The sequence below is a fragment of the Macaca fascicularis genome, chromosome 4 (assembly GCF_037993035.2).
Source record: "Macaca fascicularis isolate 582-1 chromosome 4, T2T-MFA8v1.1".
Taxonomy (NCBI): Eukaryota; Metazoa; Chordata; class Mammalia; order Primates; family Cercopithecidae; genus Macaca; species Macaca fascicularis.
The window spans coordinates 6,190,230-6,209,231 of NC_088378.1; the positions used below are offsets into that span (position 1 = coordinate 6,190,230).

The 19,002-nt window shown below is 39.5% G+C and overlaps 1 long non-coding RNA gene across 1 annotated transcript in view; it reads right to left on the reverse strand.

Annotated features, from left to right (window-relative positions):
* LOC123573077 (uncharacterized) overlaps positions 1-18,788 on the reverse strand; it is a 128,718-nt gene extending 109,930 nt beyond the window's left edge. The window contains exons 1-2 of the long non-coding RNA XR_010586166.2: positions 18,659-18,788; positions 16,533-16,803 (exon numbers count right to left, since the gene is read on the reverse strand). This is a non-coding gene — a long non-coding RNA (uncharacterized lncRNA). The remainder of the gene's footprint in view (positions 1-16,532; positions 16,804-18,658) is intronic.
* Between the last annotated feature and the right edge of the window lie 214 nt (positions 18,789-19,002).

A 19,002-nucleotide genomic window follows, 5' to 3' on the forward strand; every position in this document is an offset into this window, starting at 1 on the left:
CACATTTCTGTTAGAATACACCAGTGTTCCTCTTCACCTCAGGCTAAATGGGGAAAGGCTACATTAACAGACTCTTAAAACTGACTGGAAACTTACCAGCAACTGTTCTGATATCTTACTGAAAAAAATCAGTAGCTGATCACAAGAGTCAATTCTATTAAATTGATAATCATATACCCTCTCTCAAGTGATCAATTCTTGTCTCTATCTAGATGTAATAACTGAAGATTTGGGAAAAGTCTAAGACAGATTCTGCACAAGGCTTTGTCAATGCAAGGCCTTGTACTCTGCTATCAATATCCTACAAGCTGATCACGCCAAGGAGCTGTGGGCTCATACCTTTATAACTGATGTCACCCAGAAAGGTGATGTTCTCTTGTGGCATGAAACATTAACCTACTGGAAAGATGATTCTCCCAGGGTTATTTGGCAAAAGACAGAGTCACCGGAAGCATGTTCTCTTGGATAATGTGGTTTTGAATTTTTATTTTACCACCTGGAATGTCATTAAGGCTACACAGGAAAATGAAAATAAGTAACGATTCCTATTTATTTTTGTTGTGAAGCTCATATTACTCCCCATCGTCTGCAATATCCAAGGATAAGTCCATCAGAATGCATACATTAGTGGTTGAAATAACCAACAGAGAAGGGAGACATGCATATTAGGTAAGCCAAAGGTGACTGTGGTGCCATATTATCTGTGACATTGGTTTGTGACTGCATTTTGCATCCCACAGTGGTTTTGCCAATAATGTTTTTCACGGCAGTAAAGCACTGTTTTGTTGAAGATGTCATCATAGATGATACTTTGATTGTTACCAATAACATATCGCTTTTAATAATTAAGCCTGAGAGATTTGTCAGAAACAAAAATTTGAACTGCATGTTCTGTTTCATCAGGCTGATTCATACGTTCTTATTTAGCAAGATCAAAATGCCACGGTGAAGGCCTTTGAAGCAGGTGATGGAAACAGAGCTTTCCTCTCAGTGTCAACGTTTGAGAAGAATCTCACCCCGAACACACAGCAGCCTGAATGCAGCCCAGGCAGGCAGCCCACGGTCTACAAAGAACGGCTGCTGCTGCGTCTCACGTTCTCCAGGGACGGCAGCTAATACCTCGGGTAGTCCTTCTCTTCTATTTTAATTTGGTAACTGAAAATCAATTCATCCACCAGGAAATGGAATGGATGGAACATTATCGTTTAGATACAAATGATCTTCTTGTTTTCATCCTTTAAAGAGAACCGCTGTCATCATTGTACATCCTTGCAGAGTGTGTTCAAAGTGAGACATAGTACCAGATAATCTAGGAAATTTGTCCTTGGATTATCATATGTTTAACAGAAAGTGCAGCAGTACAAAATAGTTCCACTTGCTTTGATTGCATGACACAGAGCTTGACAACTTTATTTTTCACGTATTCCTGTAAGAAACCTAGCATTTGGGCAGTTGAAAAGAAAAATAATAAACTCTCCAACCTTTATCTCTTCCCTGGTGCCATGTAAATGTTCAAACAAACTGAAAAGTGAAAATAAATTATCTTCTTCCTTCACTATCAAAACTTATTCCCAGGAAAGATTTGTAGGTTGATAGAGAGGTACAAGTGACTGATAATTATATATTACATCTTCTGGATTTGCCTTCCTTTGGATAGGTGACATAACTATATACATATATGTGTATATATATGAGTGTGTGTGTATATATATATATGTGTATCTCCTAAATAGTTTTGGGTAACGCCTGTACAGTTAAGGATGTATGTTAATAAGTGACTGCCTGTTTCGCCCACTTAAACATAAAAGGTCCATTCACATTCCTAACATCTTGGTATTGGTCTGTACAGATGACTTCTCCAAATGCTCTCAACTTTCTGCATTGAATTAATCATTCCTTTTTCACCTTGGGTTAACTCTAGGAAAATACAGATCACCCTCTATTGATCTATGTGCACTCAATCATATGTTGTCTTTCGTATGCCTTCAGGGTCTGAGGGAGACTTGTAGATAATACAATCTAGAGACGGTCAGATTTTCAACTGATGCTATTTATGTTCTCTCTGGTATATAAAAGTACTTCGCAGAGGCCGGGCGCGGTGGCTCACGCCTGTAATCCCAGCACTTTGGGAGGCCGAGGCGGGCGGATCACGAGGTCAGGAGATCGAGACCATCCTGGCTAACATGGTGAAACCCCGTATTTACTAAAAATACAAAAAAATTAGCCCGGCGCGGTGGGGGGCGCCTGTAGTCCCAGCTACTCGGGAGGTTGAGGCAGGAGAATGGCGGGAACCCGGGAGGCGGAGCTTGCAGTGAGCTGAGATCCGGCCACTGCACTCCAGCCTGGGGGACAGAGCTAGACTCCACCTCAAAAAAAACAAAACAAAACAAAAAAAAAAAACTTGGCGGCAATTTTAATTCTACAAAATGTTAGCTCCTAGTGTGTCACGGATTTTGGTCACTTGGTAAAATAATCATATTGAATAATTATGTCAAATCAAAACACAGATATTTGGTTCTGGTCTTATTGTTTTAGTTGTTTCTGTCATTCCGAAATTAGTGATTGAGGTTGACTTACTAGTATCCATCTAACAAGCCTCAGATTTAAACCATCTAAATTTATGCAATTGTAAGACAGCCTCTGTAGAAGAGAGTTGTTTCCTTTGCCATGTAATGGGGATGACATATTTTAATATTGGAGACATAGAGAAAGGCGTCCACCCTCACCTTACTTCTTACTCTGTTTTACTCAAATGACTTTAGAAAGTCTTGCATCATTTTGAAATTGAAACAATAATTGGCCCTTTGCACCTGTGACGCCTCTTTTTAAAATGCATTTTCCTCCTTTGCATGACCAGATTTTTTCTTTGTCCTTCTGGTCTCAGCTAAAATATCATTCTCTCCCCTAATATAGTCACTTTTCTTTTTATTTTTGCTTTAAAATTTCTTTGTGTCAACATATTTCTATCTGAATTTATCTTGTTGTATTTGTTTTGTTGTGGTCTTGTCTGTTTAGCCCCGTTAGAATGTGAACTCTAGAAGAACAGGTTCCTGTCTGCTCGATGCTGTTCGCACAGGTGTAGATAAGTGTGGGCACATAGTTGGTGCCCAATAAATATGGAGGGATATGGGGCTTCTATTAGCTTTATCTTCATAGATTTTTAAAAATTAATAGGCTTTTTTTAGAGGATTTTTAGGTTTACAGAAAAATCTGGCAACAAGTACAGTTTCCATATACTCTTTCTTCCCTGTCCTCACAGTCGCTGTTGTGAACATTTGCATTGATGTGGCACATGTTTGCAATTGGTGAACCAGTACTCTTCAGTTACTTTTAACTAAAGTCCATAGTTCACTTTAGAGTTGCCTCTTGGGTTGTAGGTTCTATAGGTTCTGCAAAATGCATAGTGTCAGCCTCCACCATGGTAGTCTCTTACAGGTTAGTTTCATTGCCTTTCAGAGTCCCTGCACTTGGTCTAGTGGTCTCTCCTTCTCCCCATCCCTAGCACCCACTGATGTTCTCACTGTCTCCATAGTCTTATGTTTTCCAGAATGTCATATAGTTGGAATCATACAGTAAGTGCCTTTTCACAGGGCTTCTGTCAGTTCACAAAGTGCATGTAAATGTCTTTTCTCTGACTTGAAAACACTAAATAATTTCTTTTTATCATTGAATAATATTCCATTTATGGATAAACCACAGGTTGCTGAGCTCTTCACCTATGGAAGGGCATTGCAACTGGTTTTTATTAATAATTATTTAATCGTTATTTTGTTCATAATTTTGAAAAGTATGAACAAAGCTGCTATAAACAGTTTGTGCAGGTTCTTGAGTGGATATAAATTTTCATTTATGTAAATACTTTAGAGTATGATTATAACTCCTGACTTCAGGTGATCCACCTGTCTCAGCCTCCCAAAGTGCTGGTATTACAGGCGTGAGCCACTGTGACCGGCTTCCCATTGCTTTTTAAATTTGCAATTCTCTAATGACATATAATATTTTGTATGTTTTCATACTCTTATAAACCATCTGTGTATCTTCTATGGTAAAGTATCTGTTCAAATTATTGGTCTGCCTTTTAATTGTTTGTTTTTTGTTATTGTTTTTACTGTTTGGTTTTCAGAGTTATTTATATATTTTGGGTACAATGCCTCTATTATTTATGTGTTTCCCTAATATTCTCTCACAGTCTATGGCTTATCATTTTACTCCCTTAACAGTGACTTTTAAAGCACAGAAGTTTTTTTTTTTAATTTTAATGAAGTCGAAGTTAGTGCTGTTTCTTTCACAGATTGTGCTTTTGGTGTTGTATTTAAAAACTCACTGCCAAACAAAATGTCATTTAGGCTTTTTTCCTATTTTATCTTCTAGGAGTTTTTAGTTTTACATTTTGTCTAGATTTATTTACTTTGCATGTGGATGTTCACTTGTTTTAGTACCATTTGTTGAAGGACTAGTGTTTCTCCATTGAATTCTCACTGTTCCTTTGTCAAAGATCAGTTGATTACGTGGATATTTACGTGGAAATATTTCCAGGCTCTGTTCTGTTCTCTATTTATCTCTGTCCTTTTCTTCATTAAAACTACTCTGTCTTGGGCCGGGTGCGGTGGCTCAAGCCTGTAATCCCAGCACTTTGGGATGCCGAGACGGGCGGATCACGAGGTCAGGAAATCGAGACCATCCTGGCTAACCCGGTGAAACCCTGTCTCTACTAAAAAAATACAAAAAACTAGCCGGGCGAGGTGGCCGGTGCCTGTAGTCCCAGCTACTCGGGAGGCTGAGGCAGGAGAATGGCGTGAACCCGGGAGGCGGAGCTTGCAGTGAGCTGAGATCCGGCCACTGCACTCCAGCCCGGGAGACAGTGTGAGACTCCGTCTCAAAAAAACAAACAACAACAAAAAAACACTACTCTGCCTTGATTACTGAGGCTTTATGCTAAGACTTAAAGTCGGGTAGTATCCGTTCTCTCACTTTATTTTTCTCTTTTAATATTCGTTGGTTATTCTGCGTCTGTTGTCTCTCCATGTAAACTGCAGAGTCTATGTGTAAATCTTCACAAAGTGATGAATTTTTTTATTGGGATTCCAAAGAATGTATCTGAGGCTGGGCAGAATTAATAATTTAAAAATATTGAGTTTTCCCAACCATAAACATGGAATATTTTTCCATTATTTGCGGAATCTTTGATTTTTAAATTTTCCCCACATAGATCTTGTTCACAATTTGTTAAATTTATACAAAAATTTAACCAATGTTTTTAGGGTTTCATTTTCAATGTTGATGGTTAAGAATTTATCAATTGTATTAATCTATCCAAATAATCAACTTTTAGTTTTGCTGATTTTCTCCATTATTTTCATCTTTATTGATTTCTGCTCCAATTTTGGTTATTCCTTTCTTATCCATACATTGAATTTAATTTGCTCTTCTTTCTTTAGTTTCCTTAGATGGAGGCTGCTGTGGTTTGAATGTGTCCTCCCAAAAAGCATGTGTTGAAAACAATCCGCATTGCAATGGTGTTGGGGGGGGTGGCCCTAATTGGGGTGTGTAGTGTTAACTTGGGTTATGATGGGTCTGAGACTGAAAGCTCAATCTCTCATCCTCTGCCTCTTGCTTTTGCTCAATCTCTGGCTTTCTGCCACGGAGCAACATAGCAAAAAGGGCCTTGTCAGATGCTGGCACCTTGAAATTAGCTTCCCAGCCTTCAGAGTTGTTAGAAATAAATTCCTTTTCTCTGTAAGTTACCCAGTCTCTGATACCTTGTTACAGAAGCACACAATAAATGGAGACAGAAAGCTGGTACTGAGAGTAGTGTTATTGCCATAACAAATACCCGACAATGAGGAAGCAGCTTTGGAACTGGGTCATGAGTCAAGCCTGAAATGATTTTGAAGTGAATGCTAGAAAAAAACCTGTTTTTCCATGATCTGAGCATTAAGGGTATTTGAAGGCTCAGAAGAAGGGAACAGTTGTAGGGAAAGTTGGAAACTTCTTAGATATTACGTAGGTTGCTATGATCAGAATCTGCATTGAAATATGGATGGTAAAGGCAATTCTGATAATGTCTCAGTCAGAAATGAGGAGCAAGGTATTGGAAACTGGACTAAAGGTCATTCTTGCTATATAGTGGCAAAGAACTTAGCTGAATTATGTCCATGCTTTAGGGCTCTATAGAAGGCAGAATTTGAAAGCAATGAACTAGGATATCTGGTGGAAGGAATATCTAAGCAGCAAGCATTTCAGGTGTTGTGTGGCTTCTTTTAATGAAATGAAGCAAAACCCAAGACATAAAAGATAACGTAAAGATGAAATTTATAATTAAAAGAGAAGCAGAACAGAAAGATTATGAAAACTCTCAGCCTGGCCATGTAAAAGTATAAAATGGTGTGTTTAGAAGAGAATACTGAGGGTATAGCCAAGAGACCATTTACTAGAGATTTGGGTGGGAAAAAGGAAACTAGATTATATTCGTCAAGACACTGGAAGAATGATCCTGAATGCATTTCAGAGATTTTCCAGGCAAACTAGAACCTTAAGGCAAGGTTTCCAGAAAAGTGCCACTGGACTCCAACGTTTGCTTTCCTGCACCACCCCCAAATGTCTGCTTCCTGTATTCCGATGTGGTGCTCCTTGGGTCTGTCAGCTGTGGATCAAACCAGCCCAAGTGTGCCTTAGGCCAACACTCAAGAAGGTACAAACTGAAGCTTGGCAGCATCCAGTTAATGCTAATTCTGCAGGTTCAAAGAATGCAGAGTCTGTGGCGTCATGACTTCTTGCACTTAGATTTCAAAGGATGTTGCAGACTGCCCTGGGGCCCAGCAACGTGTCAGGCGGCAGATCAACTCCAGAGAGTCCCAATCAGGGTAATGCTTAGTGAAGCTATGGGAATAGGACCACTTGCCAATTGCAGAGCTGCAGAACCACTAGCATGTAACTTCAACCTGAGAGAGCTGCAGCATGAGAGTCTAACCCAGGAGAGCTGATGTATGGGCTGAACCCAGCAAATCCATATGGAAGGGCTGCCTGAGGCCTTTGGGATCCATTATTGTCCCACTATGCCTAGAAGGCAGAACATGGAGTCAAGGAAGATAACTTTGGAGGTTTAAGATTTAATGTTGTTTTCCCTATTGGATTTCGGGCTTACTTGGGCCTGTTACTCCTTTCTTTTTCCTGTTTCCTCCTTTTGGAATAGTGATATTTATCCTATGCCTGTCCCACCATTGTATTGTGGAAGCACATAACTGGATTTATTCTCACAGGTTCACAGCTGGAGGAGAATTTGCCTCAAAATAAATTGTACTGTGAGTCTCGCCAATATCTGACTTAGATGAGACTTTGGACTTTTGAGGTGGTGTTGGAACAAGTTAACACTTTGGGGCTTTTGAAATGGAATGAATGTATTCTGCAAGTGAGAATATAATTTAGGGGGCCCAGGCGTGGGATGCTATGATTTAAATGAGTCCCCCAAAACGCACATGTCGCAAACTTAATCCTCAATGCAATACTGTTGGGAGGTGGGGCCTAATGGGAGATATTTAAGCCATGAGGCTCCACCCTCACAAATGGATTAATGCTGATTATAACAGGGCTTGCAACTTTCAGTTGTATCTTCTGCTCTCTTATTCTCCCTCTCCCTCTTGCCTTCTGTCATGGGATGATGCTGTAAGAAAGCCCTCACCAGATGCCTGCACCTTGATATTAAACTTTTCCACCCTCAAAACTGATAAATTAGTTTCTTTTTTAAAAATAAATTATGTAGTCTATGGTATTCTGTTAAAGCAGTACAAAATAGACTACAATAGAAGCTTAGACAACTTAGTTTATTTTTTTCTCTTCTCTTCTAATGTATGCAGCCAGTGCTATAAGTTTCCCTCTAAGTGCTGCTTTGGCTGTATCCCCACAAATTTGATAAGTTGTATTTTCATTTTCACTTAGTTTAAAACACTTTTACATTATTTTTGAGACATCTTTAACATATGGATTTTTTTCAGAAGTGTACTGTTTAATAACCAAATAATTTAGATTGTCCAGCTATCACTCTGTTATTGATTCCTGCTTTAATTCCATTGTGCTCTGAGAGCCTACTTTGTATGATGTCTATTCTTTTAAATATGTTAACTTGTGTTTCCTGGCCCAGAATGTGATCTCTACTGGTGAATGCTCCCATCAGAGGAATGTGCTTTCTATAACTGTTAGGTGAAGTGATTAGTCAGACCCTGATGACTGACTGTGCTTTCAGTTCAGTTACATCCTTACAACTTTTTTGTTTGTTGGATATGTTCATTACTGATAGAAGGGTGTTAAAGCTTCCAACTATAATAGTAGTATCTATTTCTTCTACCATTTCTCTCTGTTTTTGCCTCATGCATTTCTATACTGTTTTAGGGCACATACACATTAGGGTTTTTATGTCTTCTTGGAAAATTGACCCCTTTACCATTATGTGATGCCTCTCTTTATCTCTGATAACTTCCCTTGCTCTGAATTTTTCTATCCGAAGTCAATACAGCTGCTCTCACTTTCTTTTGATTTGTATTAGCATGGTACATGTCTCTTCATCCTTTTACTTTCAGTAAATCTGTGTCTTTGTAAAGTGAGTTTCTTGTTGACAATATGTACTTGGGTCTTATTATTTGTATCCACTCTGAAAGTTTCTATGTTGTAACTGGTGTACTTAAACCATGCATATTAAAAAATTATTGACATATTTGGTTTAATATCCTCCATATTTGCAAGAGTCTATTCTTGTCTTTTTTCTTTTTTTTTAAATTGTACTTCCAGTGATTTCATGCCTTTTCTAGTTTTAGTTGAGCACTTCCTACGATTCTGTTTTCTCTATTCTGTTGGCATATCAATTTGTTAAAAACTTTTTTTAAAAAAAAGTGGTTGTTCTAGAGTTTTCTTTCTTATTTATTTATTTATTTCGAGAAAGAGTCTCATTCTCTCTCCCATGCTGGAGTCCAGTGGTGCAATCTCGGCTCACTGCAACCTCTGCCTCCCAGGTTCAAGCAATTCTCCTGCCTCAGCCTCTCGAGTAGTGAGGACTACAGGTGTGTGCCACCACACTCAGCTAATTTTTTTGTATTTTTAGTAGAGACAGGGTTTCACCATGTTTGTCAGGCTGGTCTTGAGCTCCTGACCTCAAATGATCCACCAGCCTTGGCCTCCTGAAGTGCTGGGATTACAGGCATGAGCCACTGTGCCTGGCCCTCTAGAGTTTTCAATATACATTTATAATTAATCCAAGTCCACTTTTAATAATACTATGGTGCTTCATGTTTAGTGCAAGTACCCTATAACAGAGTATTTTCAATTTCTCCCTCCCGCCTCTTATAACATTTTTGTCATTAATGTCACTTACCCATAAGCTATAATCATCGAATACATTGTTGTGATAATGATTTTGAACAAATTATTCTCTGTTCAATCAGTAAGAATAAGAAAAATGAAATGTCTCATTTTACCTTCATTTATTTATTCCTTCTAAAATGTTCTTCCTTTCTTTATATAGATCTGAGCTTCTGACCTATATCATTTCCTTCTCTCTATTAAGCTATTTTAACATTTCTTGCAGGGTAGTTCTACTGGTGATATACTGCCTCATTTTTTTTTTTTTTTCTTTTTCAGAGAGTCTTTCTTTCTCTTTCACTTATATGTTGTAATTTCACTGGATACAGAATTCTAGGCTGATGCTTTAATTTTTTTTCTTTCAACTCACTTCAAATATTTCCCTCAATCTCTTTTTCTTGAATGGTTTCTGTAGAGAAGTTCCATGTAATTCTGATTTTTGTTCCTCCATAAGTATGGTGGGGTTTTTTTTCTGTCCTGTTTCAAGATTTTATCTTTATAGAAAGTTTCTGCAGTTTGAATATAACGTGACTAGGTATAGATTTTTGGTATTCATCCTATTTAGTGTTCTGTGAGCACCCTGGATGTGTTGCTTGGTGTCTATCATCAACTTTCCAAAATGCTTCACCACTAGTTCTTCAAATATTTATTATTTTCCTTTCATTCTTCCGCTTCTTGTATTCCTGTTATGTGTATTTTATGCCTTCTATAAATTGCCCACAGTTTTGGGGTATTCTGTTCCATATCTTTCATTCTTTTATTTTTGCATTTCAGTTTGGGAAGTTTCTATTGACATATCTTCAAGGTCACTGATTCTTTTCTTGGCCATGTCCAGTCTACTGACGTGGCCATCCAAGGCATTCTCCACGTGTTTTACAGTGTTTTTGATTTCTAACATTTCCTTTTGATTCTTTTCATTTATATTATCCATATGTTTGTGCATGTTGTTAACTTTTCCATTAGAGTTGACAGCGTATTAATCATAGTTATTTTGAATTTCTGGTCTGATCATTCCAAAATCTCTGCCATATCTGAGCCGGCTCTGATTCTTGGCTTGCATTTTTTGACTTTTTTTTGCCTTTTGGATGCCCTGTGACTTTTTTTGTTGCAAGACAGGAATGATGCACTGGGTAAAAGGAATTAAAGGAGATAGGCTTTGAGTGTGAGATTTAGGTTTTTGTGGCTAGGAGTCAGGCTATGTTTACTGTTTGCTGTAACTGTGGTATGAGAAGTTAAACGTTTCCTCTATAGTCTCTGTTTTTGCCTCTCTGATTTTCACTGAGTGTCCTTAGAGACTATGAAATAGGGTCTAAGTCAAACACTTCTTTAACTACAATTGTTTATTACTATGCTATTGATGTAGAGGAGTCCTGTTGATTTGGAGGTGAGCTGTTGGGAGAAGGGAAGCTGTTGGGAGAAGGGAAGCTGTTGGGAGAAGGGAAGCTGTTGGGAGAAGGGAAGCGTCTATACTCCTAAGATTAAGTTCTAGTCTTTTAAAAATGTGACATATGTAAGGTGTACAACATGACGTTTTAGCCTACATACACACAGTGATATGATGCCTACAAGTAAGCAAATTATCATACCCCTCACCTTTCATAATTACCTTGTTTCAGTCTTTTAATGAGCCTGATTGGGTGTTTCCTTTCCCTCAGACTGGTTAGGTTTTAGAAGAAACCCCAGTGGGTTAGGCAATAGCACACTAATTGTCCTTGAGGGCAAGTCTCCAAGGAGAACAGAGAGCTCTGGGCTTATTTCAAAATAGTTCCTTTTCTTCTGCTCCAGCAGGAACTACCAGGGACTTTTTCTCAGATCTGCTCCCAGAAAACCTGGGAGGCTTCCGGAAGTCAAACTCAGGAAAGCATGCCCAACTCACCCCCAACCCACCCCCAAAACTGGGATTTTTAACTTTCAAGCTACTTCACATGGAGCCTTCAGCAATTTACTGATTACCATTTAAGGCATCCCTACTTTAAACTTTGAAGTGGTTTCAGCTGTGGGCTTCTGTGCAGGTGAGCTGTGATTTTCTTTTTTTTTTTTTTCATTGTTTTATTTATTTCTTTTTTCTTTTATTTATTTATTTATTTTTTATTATTATTATACTTTAAGTTCTAGGGTACATGTGCATAACGTGCAGGTTTGTTACATATGTATACTTGTGTCATGTTGCTGTGCTGCACCCATCAACTCGTCAGCACCCATCAACTCGTCATTTACATCAGGTATAACTCCCAATGCAATCCCTCCTCCCTCCCCCTTCCCCATGATAGGCCCCGGTGTGTGATGTTCCCCTTTCCGAGTCCAAGTGATCTCATTGTTCAGTTCCCACCTATGAGTGAGAACATGCGGTGTTTGGTTTTCTGTTCTTGTGATAGTTTGCTAAGAATGATGGTTTCCAGCTGCATCCATGTCCCTACAAAGGACACAAACTCATCCTTTTTTTATGGCTGCATAGTATTCCATGGTGTATATGTGCCACATTTTTTTTTTTTTTTTTTTTTTTTTTTGAGATGGAGTCTCGCTCTGTCGCCCAGGCTGGAGTGCAGTGGCCGGATCTCAGCTCACTGCAAGCTCCGCCTCCTGTGTTTACGCCATTCTCCTGCCTCAGCCTCCCGAGTAGCTGGGACTACAGGTGCCCGCCACCTCGCCCGGCTAGTTTTTTGTATTTTTTAGTAGAGACGGGGTTTCACCGTGTTAGCCAGGGTGGTCTCGATCTCCTGAACTCGTGATCCGCCCATCTTGGCCTCCCAAAGTGCTGGGATTACAGGCTTGAGCCACCGTGCCCGGCCGATGTGCCACATTTTCTTAATCCAGTCTGTCACTGATGGACATTTGGGTTGATTCCAAGTCTTTGCTATTGTGAATAGTGCCGCAATAAATATACGTGTGCATGTGTCTTTATAGCAGCATGATTTATAATCCTTTGGGTATATACCCAGTAATGGGATGGCTGGGTCATATGGTACATCTAGTTCTAGATCCTTGAGGAATCGCCATACTGTTTCCCATAATGGTTGAACTAGTTTACAATCCCACCAACAGTGTAAAAGTGTTCCTATTTCTCCACATCCTCTCCAGCACCTGTTGTTTCCTGACTTTTTAATGATCGCCATTCTAACTGGTGTGAGATGGTATCTCATTGTGGTTTTGATTTGCATTTCTCTGATGGCCAGTGATGATGAGCATTTTTTCATGTGTCTGTTGGCTGTATGAATGTCTTCTTTTGAGAAATGTCTGTTCATATCCTTTGCCCACTTTTTGATGGGGTTGTTTGTTTTTTTCTTGTAAATTTGTTTGAGTTCTTTGTAGGTTCTGGATATTAGCCCTTTGTCAGATGAGTAGATTGCAAAAATTTTCTCCCATTCTGTAGGTTGCCTGTTCACTCTGATGGTATTTTCTGTGTCCACCTGTCTGCCTCTCCAGTTTTTCAGGAAGCAGTTTGCCCTGTGACCTCCATTCTCTCATGGATCTAAGAAGAGTTGTTGATTTTCAGTTTGTTCAGCTTTGTTTTTGTTGTAAGGATGGGAGTGATGACTTCCAAATCCTATAACATATCAGACTGGAAACCACTTTGCATGGATTTTTGTGGGAATTACTTAAGCACTGCATGTAATTGCTTTCTTTGTACTTCATTACTGTGGGTGCAGCAGTAGGATCAAGGTGAGTAATGATGTGTCCTCTATGTATGGAGCTAAGGCCATACCACACATTCTCCTTTGACATGTGTAATTTGTGCTGACAATCATACAGATCTGGAAACATTGTTTAATTTTAAATATTTCTAAATTTATGAATAAAACCTTAGATAATATTTATACATATGTTTATAAATAAGCTATATTCATACATATTCATATTCCTTCATATTGTATATTGATTTTCATATATATTTTATATTATATGTTTTTGCATTTTGTTCATATATATTTAATTCATATATATTTCAATAATTATCACCTTCTATAAGGGGAAAAGGAATTATGACAGCTGTAAGTTAGTAAACCTATTAAATATACCTGTTGAAGGAAACAAGTCTAAAGCCATGTTCCATTCCATCCCAACATCTCTGCAAGTCAATGACAGTTTCATAGACTTGGCCTATCTTGATGGGTAAGAGCACATACTTTGGATTCAGACACACATGAGAGCAAGTTTCACATCTAACACTTGTTAGCCACAGTCCATTGTTTATTCAATAGCCATATGAATAGCACCTAACATGCCTGGTTCATTATTAGGTGAGCAAATGCATATGGGTGGCCAGAAGCCTAAGGCACTCATGTTATTATCACTGATAACATCATCAGTGACATTACAGTCATTGCCCTTTGTATTATTTTTACTGCTCCTTATACGTTCTGTCACTTTCTGCTCAGCTTTAAAGAAATTAAAAGCACAATTGAGCACATAATCTGGGTGTGCTATCCAGAAGCTACTGGCATCAACTCTCCTGTTGCCTGATAACTTTAAGATGAATATCTCCATTCCTGAACTTTCTTCTAAACTCTAGAGTAACAGTCTCATCTCTCAATTCTTCTTCTCCATCTGGGAAAGGAGGGAGCTCAAACTCATAGCCCATCTTTCCCCAGACATCATTTTTTGCAAAATCAAATGAGCAAAGATTGAAACATATAATGAAAGTTGATAAAGGTATACTGTGTTAGTACTTTTATATACTGCTCAAGAGAGTTCATGTTTATTCATGAAACCATTTGGTTATATGTATCAAAATCATTTTGGTATTCTTAATATTTATACCAATATTTCTACTGCTGGGAATCTAGCCTAGGAAAACATTCAGAAATGTGGACAAATATTAACGTAAGATTGCATTAATTATGCCTCCATTTATAACTGGGAAAATTAGGAAGAATCTGAAGGTCTGATTATTGAGTAATGATTTTATATATATATATATATATATAGACACACATATATACACATACACTATGGGGGATGCTAGCTATTCAGTATCAAGTGAAAAATTAGAAACCACAATCCATCTACAATAATCTGTGAAAGTAAACATGTATGTATGCATGCACACACAACATACTCACAGGAGAAAATTGAAGAATCCTAAATTAGTCACTATGTTATGGCTGGAAATTGAGATATTGTAAATTGTCATTTTCCCCTTGATACACATCTCCAATTCTACATTTTATAATTCTGATAAAAATAAATACTAAAATACTATAGAAAAAAGAGTAGGCTCACAGTTTGGAAATGTTGGGTTTTATAAAGTCTGTCTTCTTTATTATTAATTTTGTTCAAACTTGAACTGCTGTAGATTCATGTGGTGTTCTCTGATTTGTCTGTGGTTGATTTTTAGGGTTGTTACTTGAATACTTAATGTATTAAATGTTATTTAATGTAGTAACTGATTAAATAATACAGGCAGAATAGTACACATCACAGCTCACTTTATTCTAGAGACGGAAGTGAAAAATGGTCTGAGAAAATGAATGGCATTAGAAGATGGTACAGGCTGGGCTCCTAGAACGGCCATGCCCGGTCCTCCAGCCGCTTGCTCTTTGGAGCTCTGAGGCCATATTTCTAGAGTGCGTGGAGACGCCATTTCCCCCTCATTCTGCGGAGGCGCCTGCAGCATTTCCTACAGCTGCTTTTATAAAGGCCGGAGGGAACAGAGCCGGATGCTTTGGCAGTAAGCAGGATGGGGGAAGAGATCGCTGCTGCACGAGCCCCATGTCCGGGGGCTCATGGACAGACAGAAAAGCAAACTAGAGAAGCCAGACCTGCCTTTCATTTGTATTGTTCTCATTGCGAGGCCACATTCTCCCAGCAAGTTAAACATATTGTTATTTTTCTTTTACCCACAAAGGAAGGAGGCTCAGAGAACTTGTGTAGCCTTGTTAACTTTATGTGGCTGGGAGTTGGCAAGGCTGGGATGTGGACCCCAGATGTGTAGCTGACAGCTCAGGTTCTTGTCGTTGTTCCCTGCTGCGCTGTTGGAGTAACTTAGGGCTATTGTCCCCTACTCATACCACTCTCAGGGGAGTGACCCTATGCAGGCACTCGGGAGATGGGGGCGGGGCGATTCCAGGAGATTCAGATGGTCTGTGTGATGGTTAATACTGAATGTCAACTTGACTGGGTGAAGGATACAAAGTATTGATCCTGTGGGTGTCTGTCAGCGTGCTGCCAAAGGAGACTAACATTTGAGTCAGTGGGCTGGGAAAGGCAGACACACCCTTAATCTGTGTGGGCACCATCTAATCAGCTGCCAGCTCGGCTAGGATATAAGCAGGCAGAAAAATGTTAAAAGAAGACTGGCCTACACGTCCCGCCTACATCTTTCTCCCCGGCTGGAGGCTTCCTGCCCTCGAACTTCGGACTCCAGGTTCTTCAGTTTTGGGACTCAGACTGGCTCTCCTTGCTCCTCAGCCTGCAGACCGCCTATTGTGGGACTTTGTGATGGTGTGAGTTAATACTTAATAAATTCCCCTTTATATACATATATATGTAATACATATATACTCACATATATGCAATACATATATACACACATATATGTATATCTAAATGTATATGTATGCATATATGTATATATGTATATACATACACATACATACATGCACATATACATATATGTATAAATACATACATATATATGTATAAAGATATACATATTTATATCTGTAGAAATACATATTTATATATGTGTATACACACATTTATATATGTGTGTACATATATACATTACATACATATAGTATATTTATATATGCACGCATACATATATACATATATGCATATATGTATATATGTGTGTATATATATTCCATTAGTTCTGTCCCTCTAGAGAACCCTAACTAATACAGTCTGGAAGGGAGAGAATTAGTAAGGTCTGTGGATCAGTCCTCTTTCTCCAGTACCACAAGACCTCAGCTTCTTGCAGTTGTGATATTCTGATAACTGGTCACCTCCCTTCTCTGTAATAAACTGTATGCATTGCTGTTGGAATACAGCACTAAGTGTGTATGGACCTTGCACCAACAACACTGGTGGCTGAGGGAGTAAGATCCTAATCCTACCTGGCATTCAAATCTCTTCAAATTTGGCCTCAAACTACAGTTACAATTCTTAGTCACACATATTCTCCTGCATGTACCCTCAGAAATGGTCCAATGACATGGACATCACCTTCTTCCCAGACTTACCTGTTCTCTCACCTCCAGGGACTCACTCAAGGTCTTCCCTCTTCCTGGAACACAGTCTCCACATCTCTCAAGAATTAGCGATGTTGTCTCCACCCAGCTGGTAGAAATTGCTTCCACCTCTTATACTCTCAAGATATTTAAATGATGTAACTTCCAGGGCTCAGTCACTTTCTCTATTATGGGACGGTGGGGGCAGAGGGCAACATGACAAAGCCCAGTGGCTTCTGAGTCCACAGTGAACATACAGGCTCCATCACTCTCCTTGTGTGACCTTAAACACAACATTTGAACTTCTCTCAGACACAGATCCCTCGCTCCCCAAATGGAGACATTAATATCAATCTGACCGAGTTGTTCTTGCGATTAAAAGTGAAATTTTCTTATACCTGGTTATGGCAGATGCTCAACGAATTTAAGGTAAACGAAATAATAGCTACAACATTGAGCAACCGCACCGTTCTTAAATGCTTTCTGGATCCACGCTCATCTTAGCTTTATAACTGATGTTTGAGAGGAGCTCTGCTGCCATTTCCGGTACCATAGAGATGAGGAAACTGGGGCCAGAGAGACTAAATCAGCAGAAAGGACAGCGTAGCGCACACACTGTAGCGCACACACTAGTGGAGAAGCCGACTAGTGCCAGGCCGTACCTTCCCACAACCCTGTCAGCCCGGAGCCATTTTGACCCAGAAGGACCTCAGAAGGGAGAAAATAGGGGTTAGACTTTTTTAGCCCTAGTATACACATTAAGCAGAAAAGGTGAGGCCTTAAAGGAAGAAAACTGAGCCTGGAATGTTCTGGAATATGAAGACGGCATTTTGGTGCTCTTCTGCAGCTAAAACAGTGCATATCAGAGTGCAGACAGGTGTAGAAACAGTCCCAGCCCGTCTTTGACTGTTTGCAAGAAAACAAATGCAATACAACATGGTAAAACTACACCTTTCTCACAGTGTCCATTCCAGAAATGTGCAGCAGTGTTCGCTGCTTAATTATTCTGTCAGGAGAGGGTAGCATTGTGACTAAATCCTGGCCCTTTTTACTAAAGGTTTCTCTCAAACTCCTCAGCTGGGAAGAGAGCTCAGTGCATCCGCCATGTCCATCATACATTCGACACAGCACTGCTTGGCTGGTCTGCCCTGGCCAACTGGGTCTCCTCCGTGATTTTGTGTCCCTGCTAATGATGAGGGGTTTGCAGTCCTAGTCTTGCTGGCTCAGCCCCGGGGGATATTTAGCAATCCATCTTATCCCTTTCTCATGCAGAGGACATCTCACTGATGTAACTTATTTGTATGACATTAATTTTAGAACGTATTTTTTTCTGTTCTAATATAAATATTCATTGGCCAATAATTCAGGAAAAATAAACAATAAAACAGGATACATGCACAAAAGAAGTGAGCCCACTAAATATATTATTGGAAATATCTATACAAAAACTAGAAATGAGGATGATTTGACCTCTAGCTATTTATGAGCTCTTAAAACATTATTTTCCAGGGGAGGCCTATGTCTGCCTTCTGTTTTACGCAGGGAATAGTGGTGTTGCATCTGTGAAACCTTTAGCGTGGTTCTCTCAGCTTGCCCTGTTGGATGGTATCACAACATTAAAATATCTGTGCCTTCCATGAAAAGACCTCAAATGTATTCCTTTCTCCCTTTCTCCCCTTCACACAGCCGTGAATGCAGCTCAGGAAGCAGTGGGACTTGCAGGCTCATCCCTCTGTAATTAATTCCGCTGGCTTTCAGAGCGTCCTGAGGTTTGCAGGCTCTTTACAGAGAGGCTGCTTCCATTTCTCATGCACTGTGATCCAGCAGCACACCCCAACAAGGGCTGTGAAGGCAGCTCAGGGCTCGCAGCATCTCCAGCGCTCCGCCACAGTCCCGCCTGCCTGCGTCGGTAAAACTGCTTAAGGCAGCGCTAATTAATTTCTCCTGCTTATCCTGCACTCTCCTTGCAGGCTATCGGGTCTCAGAATCGACTTCCTGGACTTGTATTCGTTCACCATCCAAATTAGCTTAATGCACGACAGAAATCTCATCTCGACCTAGAGGTAGCAGCGAGTCTCTAGGGAGAAATCAAATACTGAGTCAATTTTTTTAAAAAAGTAAAATAAAATTAGACCTACCGCATCAAATTTATTTCCAGCACCCTTGAGATGGGAAGGAGAGGAGGGGAGGCAGTGACTTGGTTCCTCAGAGAAGCTGTGTGCACACACTTGGAAAAGCAGCTCCCGAACGCATTCCTGGATTTTAACTAAATCACGTTAGTGTCAAAATGCAACGTGTGCATTTATTGACAGCATAGGGACAAAGAAAACAAATCGTAAAGCAACAATTTTAGATAATTACCTCAAATTTATTGCCAGTTCTGTCTCCTAGTTTCCCCTCCGTCTCATGCCTATATTGTTTAAATTTGTCAGGTGGTTAGTTCAAATAAAGCACCAAGGTATCTTCAACATACCACCTGTGT